The 8,750-nt window shown below is 52.1% G+C and overlaps 1 pseudogene; it reads right to left on the bottom strand.

Moving 5' to 3' along the window:
- Positions 1-4,709: 4,709 nt before the first annotated feature.
- On the bottom strand, positions 4,710-8,750 carry LOC120674908 (annotated as a pseudogene).

Below are 8,750 nucleotides of genomic sequence, written 5' to 3'. Positions count from 1 at the left end.
GCAGAGAAGTTGAGTAAGCGTCCAGAATTTGGTGCATACAGCCATAACAGAAGGACGAATACATCGACCAGTTGGTCAGATAACTTATTTGTGACCACCCCTTATTTAACTTTCAAAGTACTTATAAGGAATCGGGTGCTCGTAGCCTATAAGGAGATGATGAATTAGATAATTTAAAATCTTAACTTAAGACTTCAACTAGTTTGCACAATATTTAAAATAAAATATGCTATCTAAATATGCAACTATGGTTCTTCTAGTGTAAAAAACCTCCTTCCAAAAGAGTTATCCAATCTATAGTCAATTCTAGTTTGATGATATTCTAAAAAAGTAAAGGTACATAAGTTGCAAGTATGAAATGCAGAAACGTAAAAAGAGGGTGAGAGTCGACACGAAGATTTATCCCATGGTATCGCTAGGCACAAAGCCACCCCCAGCCCACGTTGTTGAAGGACTCTATCGAGAGTATTACTTCTCGTCACCAAGTCTCTTCCGGGACTCTTCTTGACTCGCTATTAAGACTTGCAAAGTCACCACGATCACCTTGATCCCGCTTTCCACTAAGGAGCGTTTTAATGAAGGATGGGGGGTCTCCAAGTCCCCCGCACAAAGCCGTCCACGCCGCTCCACACCAAGCCAGAGGGTTGTAGACTTGCCGGCGAGTCACCAAGGCTGCAAGGATGATCGGCGCATTAAGATACAATGATGATTGACTCTAGAACTACAGCACAAGGCACAAGATCTTGCTCGCTCACTCACTCAAGAGCAAATCTAGCACTTAAACTCTCAAGGTTGTGCTAAACCTAAGGATTTGATCAAGTAGCTCTTTGGTTGGCTTGGATGCATTCTTCAATGTGTATGGGGTCTCTATGAACTCCAGCCAGCTTCAAATGGCCGGGGTAAGACGTATATATAGGCCATCAAGATGAGCTAGCCGTTGTAGTCATTGTCCTTTTGCTGCGTACAGCATCGGATAATCCGATGGGGGGGCATCGGAATAATCGGTCACACTGCACTCGAATAGTATCCGTTGGGCAGCTGATGCAGTGGCAGGCTTGCGTCATTGCTCCGACGCTTCACGCCGACGGGGCATCGGATAAACCGTTGCTGAAGCTCTGTCTGCTCGTGACATTGTAGTGCTGATGTCATTGCTTTGGTGCATTGCACCGATGCTTCACTGGTTCATCTGGTGCTGAAGATCTGGCTGCTGCGCCCTAGACATGCTCTCTAAATGATGCTCCCGTGATTGCTCAGATGGGGCCGTCGGTTAAACCGGCGCCACTGTGATTTCCCTTGAATTCCAAACACATAGTTTATTGGCACGGTACTAGTGCTGGGTCATCCGAAATTCCGATGGCCACCTGATAAATTGGTGCTACTGATTTTTCTTTGTCTTTTCCTTGAACTTGTCCAACTCGTCGCGGCTCTCAATTGGACACCTCAAATATATTCTCTCTCCTTTTCACTACGACCTGGACATCTTGACGCAGATTGGACATCTCAACGGTGAATTGGACATTTTGGATATGGTTTGGACTTCATCCATGGGACCTAGAAATCCTACAAATATGATCTCGTAAATTTGTTAGTCTCATTGATTGCATTATCATTCGATCACCAAAATTACTTGAAATGGTCTAAAGGGGCCATGTTCGTTACATTACTACATGCCAATCAGTTTTTACGATTATTGCGCTTCCTTCAATTCGAAATGCTCCTAGAACATCAATACAACGTATAAGATGAGATCATGATCAACACTTTTTATGTGAACATGACATTCCAACAAGGGAACATGGATTTTCAGCATACCCCTACAGACACCAGGGTTATGCGGACCGTCGCAGCACTACCACACGAGAAAAATATAGAAATCTCAGGAGTATTAGGAAGGTGACATCTGGTGGGGTTGGTGTGCTGAAGGGCAGGATTGGAAATGTGCAGTTTCTATCTTTCTCTTCTCTTCCTCCTCAGCCGATCGCCGGCCCACCTTCCTCGCGGCCATTGAAGCCGTCCCTGGCACCGCGGCCAACCTCCACACCCCACCGGCCTGTATTTTGTTTCAGATTGGAAGAAGGGATAAATCTAGTAGAAGAAGCAAAATAATGTTCCCCATTGTCCATGAAAGTGCGTACAAGTGGAGAGACACACACACAAAAGCACATAAACGAGCTGTCAGATTCATGATTTGTGCTCTAGGAGGCTCATTTCCCTTCTCCTTCATCTACCCCCATTTCGTTCTTCTTCTCTCCCTTCTTTCCTCTTCTTCTCCCTCATCTTTTCCTTTTTCCATGGAGTTCCTACCCCCCCTAGGGTAGGCTACCCCACGCTGGATCCGTCCCTGATATCTGAAGTACAAATCGTAAGGATCCATGATTTCTTAAAAATATTTAATGTAGACATTGAGGTCTATATCATTTGATACTGAAAAAGATTTCATAAGCTTCATCTGCAAGATATACCAATGTTGTTCCTAAATCATTGATCCTTACGATTTGCTGCCTAGTGCCTTACCAATAGCTAATAAGTACATTATTAGTGATGTCATGAGCTGAATTAATGAAACTTGGATTTTAAGATAGGAGAGAATCGAGAAGTAGACAGCATGAATAGGCACAAACTTGTGTAGTATGGAAAGTCTGAGATAATTCAGCTCATTGTCTAAGCAAATTTCCAAGATTGGTATTCAATTCACATAACCACAAAATATTTGTTGATTCAGGAACAACATTGGCATACCTTGCAGACGAAGTTTACGAAACCTTTTTAAACTTCAAATGATATAGACCTCAATGTCTACATTACATATTTTTAAGGAATCATTGATCCTTACGATTCATACTTGCAGAGATATCAGCGACGGGTTCAGCGTGGAGAAACCTACCCTAGGGGGGCACTACAGAAACTCCATGCAAAAAGGAGGAAAGGATGAGAGAGAAGAAGAGGAAAGAAGGGATTGAAGAAGAAGACAGACAGACAGCCTAATATGCTACCCTGCTATAGATATTTGCCACCAAAAGCAAAAATATATGTAAGCATGACAACAACTCCAATAGATATCACGATGTCATATGACTTGGGCCCGAAATTTGCTTGATGCTTGTTCCAAGTGTTAGATGTCTTATTTCAATCTTTTGCGTTGTAATGTAAACACTTGGCGTACCTTGCAGATGAAGCTTATGAAACCTTCTTAAGCTTCAAATGATATAGACCTCAATGTCTATATTACATATTTTTAAGGAATCATTGATCCTTACGATTCATACTTGCAGATATCAGGGATGGATCCAGCGTGGAGTAGCCCACCCTAGGGGGGCTACCATAGAAACTCCATGGAAAAAAGAGGAAAGGATGAGAGAGAAGAAGAGGAAAGAAGGGATTGAAGAAGAAGAGAGACAGATAGCCTAATATGCTAGCATGCTATGGATATTTGCCACCGAAAGCAAAAATATATGTAAGTGAAACGAACCGAGTTCTCGTATAGCAAACCCGACTCCCTGTATCGGTGTGATAGTCCCTAGATCAGACGCTATCACACACAAAATCGTCATTTCAGGCAAAATCGAAGTTATGCCACTTAGTACAATCATGGGTTTAATTATTACATAAATCCTGAGAGTATCATAGTTTTCTCTCCTTACAAGCCTATAGGGCTGAATTCATAGTTCAGACAAAAAAGCGGAAGCGGTTCTAGTCTTCTGGGCCATCAACTTCGGGTCTCCTCTTCCCACAAGCAGACTTGCGCGTGCCCCGAGCTTCAGTCGTACCAACCATCATCGTTGGTGTCGAACTCCTCCTCGGATCCTGCATCTTGCCAATCTATCCCCAAGGACGGGATATGTTCAAGTCATCATCCGTATGCAAGCTTTGTGAATGCAAAGGTATAAACAATAGCCAAGGAAAGGTAGGGGTTCCCTATGCAAGAATAACTTCAGCAAGAGCACATCTCTCTTCACCTCGGGCTGTTCCGGCATCCCGGACTCCCTGAAAGTGCATCTAGGCCCCTAAATGATTTTGGTGATTTTTGACAATCACAATTTGGGGATATGATGCTTTCAATAAAGTATGTGCAGAAATAAAATGAGAAAATAAAAAAGAAGATGAAAAGAAGGTCCCCAATTTCAATTTAAGTATGGTGGATTCTATCGGAGATTTAATTTTAATTTTTGGTTTGAATTTGAGTATACACCGTACTATCAAGGGGGACGCATTTGAATGAATTTTAGATTGCCAAAATGCTTCATTTGAGATGACATACTTGAGAGACACGCTTTTCACTCACAAAACACTCTGCACAAAGTTTTTGCACAGGGTCGGATGATCCGGTGTTACCCCGGATGATTCGACCAAACAGTGAGTTTCAGCACTGAGTAAGTCCGGATGATTCGACCAAACAACTTTTTCTTGTTGCCTGCCACGAAGTAGATGAAGAAGTTGTGCTTCCAGCCCCTCATAGTGCTCTAATTGATTGGTTTTCAATCTAATTATGAGATTAACTAACTGGGGTTATAAAGGGTGCACCACCGTTTCATATTTATATATAGCATTGTGGGGCTGGGGACAATTTATAAATGGAAATCTTAGATGTTCCTACCAATTACGGTATATAATTTATATTTATTATGTTATCTCTGATACGTGGAATTTATTTACCAGGTAGATCTTTGATTGTTATCCCAAGACCACATATTTCCAACAGGAAGCAGTAATGGCAGTGAGAGCTCGGTCGGTCAACTATTTCGATCAGGCGACTCTATATGAGTCGTAACCATTTCGGCTGTATATGAATCTGCGACGACTTGAGATAAAAAAAAAAAGATTATGAATGCTGAAGGGAATAGCGGATCTCGAAGCAAATCAGGCGATCGCGAACCAAACTAATGCTCCTGTTGAGTTGAGACCATCTCATATTCGCCTGATCTCCTCCGCGAACCGAACAAGACGATGCCACCAAGCCGCTGCTGCAAGAACAGCAGCACGGCGAGCACCGCCGCCCCGCACGGCACGGCGACGTCCCACTCGACGCCGAACCGGTCGTCACGGGGGCTCGCGTACACGTTCGACAGCATCGCGCTCGGCACGTATCCGCGGGCCCTGATCGCGTCGTAGACATGCGGCATCGCGCGGACCACGGTGCCGCCGACGTAGAACCACGGCGAGACGGCCCCCGCCCCGCCGCCCGAGAACGCGTTCATGGCGACCTGGGGGAGGAGGAACCCGTCCAGCGCCAGCCCCGCGGACGACGCGAGGTCCTCCCACAGCGTGGCCGGCTCCGGGCCGACGCGGACGGCGAGGGAATCCTCCAGCGCCGCGCGGCGGCTGCTCGACGCGTGAAGGGCCACGGTCATCGCGCCGCCGAGCAAGTACAGCGGCAGGCATACCCAGACCAGCGCCTTCCTCTCCGCCGCCGCCGTCTCGGCCTTGCTCCGGCCGGCGGCCGATCTCCGGGCGGACCAGACCAGCTGAAGGAGGCGCAGCTGCAGCACGAACGCGATCAGCGTCGGCGCCCGCAGCATCGCCTCCCTCACCTCGCGCGGCACCCTCCTCAGGAACGGCGCGTACTCGGATCCCCTGCTCACGAAGAGAGCCTCGGAGCCGATCACGAGCGGGGCGGCGTAGCCCAGGGCCAGGACGACGACTCGACGAACATGGTGATGGACATGGCCGCAGGCGCACCGGGGCTCCTCTTGGCGTGGAGGATCTGCAGGGCCGTGAAGACGCACGGCAGCGTCGTGGACACCACGAGCATGGCGCTCTCCATGTCCATCCGCGAGACCGACTCCGCCACCTGCTCGGCGTACATCCCGAACAGGACGACGTCCGTCTTGTCGAAGAAGAAAGGGTCCGCCTTGGGTCTCAGGCTGCTGATCACCCCTCAACCGTGGCTCCGCGCCTTCGCATCCAGCGAGGCGAACGGCACGGTAATCAGTGTCCGGCAGTCCGTCGAGCCGCCGGCGAGCTCTTGGCAGCCGATCATGCACAGGACGCCCGTCCCAGGGTCGTACACGCCCTCCGCCGTGACCACGCGTTCTTCGATAGAAACCGGACGCATCGGATTCAGATTCGGAAGAACATGGCGGATGTGGATGTTGTAGCTGACGGCCAGCAACCCGAGGTCCACGCCGACCTCGCCGTGCCGGGAGAAGGAGGCGTCGGCGGCGAGCCTATCCCCGTAAACCATCGCTGAGCCGATGGTAACCGGGTGGGCTTCTCCAAGCTCCGAGCCGCCGCTACCCATATCCGTGTAGAAACGGAACTCGAAGTCGTGGTAAGTATAGTTGGCTGCCGGGAAACGCCCCTTGGTCCTGTTCCTGTGGCTTCTCAACACGTCCGCGAAGTAGAGCTGCTTCGCTTCATCCACCACCGTGTACCTGTACTCCACGTCGGAGAAGTTGCCTCTTTTGCTTTCGAAGTCGATGCTCGACGCCGATATCGGGCCGGCAGCGGCGGCGGCGGCGGCGGCGGCGGCGCTGCTGCTTCCGGCAGTCTCGTGGCTGGCGTTCCAAAGCGTGCCCGCGACGATGCTCCGGTCCCGGACCGTCCAAATGGCCGGGAACCAGAAGCTCATCCCGATGCCGCAGTCCTGCTCCTGCACCACGAGGGCCGCCGGCGCTGAGCGCACCACCCGGCACGCCCGGAGGCAGAGCGTGCTCACTGCTCAGGGCCGAGTCGGTGGTCGCTAATTTACGGTCTCTCCGTACGGTCGATTTTCAGACATTATTTTTTTACCATTTATAGTAAGTTTTTTTGTCGTTTTCTGACAAAAAAATTTAGAAAAAAAAATTAAAGAAAAAAATTTAGAAAAAAAAATTAAAGAAAAAATTTGTAGCAGCAGCAAAATTTTCAAAGAAAAAATTGGAGAGAGAAAAAAAATTAGAAGAAAATTAAAGAAAAAAATGAAGAGCAGAAAATTTTTTCAAAAAAAAATTGTACGAAATAAATTCAAAAAAATCAAGAGAAAAAAATTACATAAAAAATAAAAAATCTCAGGTAAAAAAAAACGGTCGTCCCCCTCACCGGCGGGGGAGCGCGCGGCCGCCGCATCCAGGGAGGCGGATCCGGCAGCGGCGGCGCCGGAGGAGCCCGCGGCGGCGCCGGAGCGCGGATCCAGCGGCGCGCAGCGCGCGGAGGCGGATCCGGCGGCATGCGCGTCGGTGGAGCGCGGATCCGGCGGCGCGTGGCGGCGGGGAGCTCTGATCCGGCGGCGGCGCTGGCGGGATGGCCCTTTCCTCCCAGATCCAGCGGGGGCGGAGCTGGCGCGGCGCCGGGGACGGAGGGGGCACGGCAGCGCCGACGGGATGGCGCGGCGCCGACGGGATGGCGCGGCGCCGGGGGCAGAGGGGCGCGGCAGCGCCGGCGGGATGGCGTGGCGCCGGAAGAGGAAAGGGGAGAGGGAGGAGAGGAAGGGAAAGGGATAAGGGGGAAAAATGAAAAAAAAAGAAGAGGGGGAGCCTGTGGGGGATGGCGTGACGCACTGACGCGTGAGGAGGGGAATCGACCGTGAGTTTTGAAACTCACGGGCGACCGCAGAAGCAGCATTGGGGGCAGGGTCCCAGCGGCCCTCGGCGACGACCGCCGCCTCTTTGACCATGAAGCCCGGCCGCATCTGCCCCGCGAAGAACATGTTCGTGCTGCTGGAGAACGTCGCGTACAGGCGCACGGCGCCGTCCTTGGTGCACTGCACCTGGCCGACGTGCATGCGCAGCTCCTGCAGCCACAGCGGCGGTGGCGGCAGAGAGGTGCTCGACGCGTGCGCACCGCCGCCGCCATGCTGCAGTCTGTACGAGCTCACGAGCTGCTCCTTGAGATGCGCGCACGAGAAGCTGGCGCCTAGCGCCTGGAGCGCGCCTCTCGCGGTGGAAGACGGCGGCGTTGGTGGGCAGGAGGCCTGCTGGCCGTACTTGGACCCGTCGCCTTCGGCGTACGCGACGAGGGTGATGGCGTCAAAGCCGGCGCCCTTTATTTGTCCGGTGACGAAGGGGTCCGAGAGGCTGGGCGGGCTGGGGACGCGGAGGCGGAGCACGACGCCCGGGAGGTGCTCAAGCCAGCCGTCGTCCTCGGCATAGGTGCCGGAGCCGATCATGCAGAGCTCGGCGGAGGCGGAGGAGTAGTAGCCGTCCAGGTGGAAGGAGACGGAGTGGGCGCCGCCCGCGAAGCCATCTCTTCGCCGGCGGGCCGCCACGGCGTGGAGGTCACGCCCGCCTGAGAGGCTTAACGTGGCGCCTGGCGGAGACGTGGACGACGGTGGCGTCGGTGGTGCGGTCGACTCGGAGCGGGAGTAAGGTGAACGAGCGGCGAAAATGGAGCAGGCTCAGGCTGTCTTCGTCGTCGCCGCCGCTGTCATCTCTGGCGAAGTGGATGTCTTCGCCGCCGGAGAAGTAGCCAACACTGAGCCGGAAGGAGTGGATGAGCGGGAGCGTGTCGTTCCCGGCGTCGACGTGTTCCGGGGCGGGGGAGGGGATGGCGCAAAGCGAGGAGTCCGTGGCAGAGACTACGACAGAGGAGAGCGCGGCAACGGAGAGAACGAGGACGAAGCAAAGGTGATCGGTGCCCAGGTGGTTCTGGTTGTTGGCTGGCGGCGCCATTTTGGTCGGGAGGAAGACCGTGGCGGCTAGCCGGCGAGGTGTGCAATCGGAAGCACCCGGGCAGTGCGGTGTTTATGGAGAGAGCGTGAAGTTGATCGGAATGGGCTGCCTTTGCTCAAGGGGGCTTGTGGTTGAAGCTTCTCTGCGGTACTGGAGGGAGAGGGA

The sequence above is a fragment of the Panicum virgatum genome, chromosome 5N (genome assembly GCF_016808335.1).
Source record: "Panicum virgatum strain AP13 chromosome 5N, P.virgatum_v5, whole genome shotgun sequence".
Taxonomy (NCBI): Eukaryota; Viridiplantae; Streptophyta; class Magnoliopsida; order Poales; family Poaceae; genus Panicum; species Panicum virgatum.
Note: the sequence above shows the minus strand (reverse complement) of the source record. Positions and strands in the feature narration are given on the sequence as shown.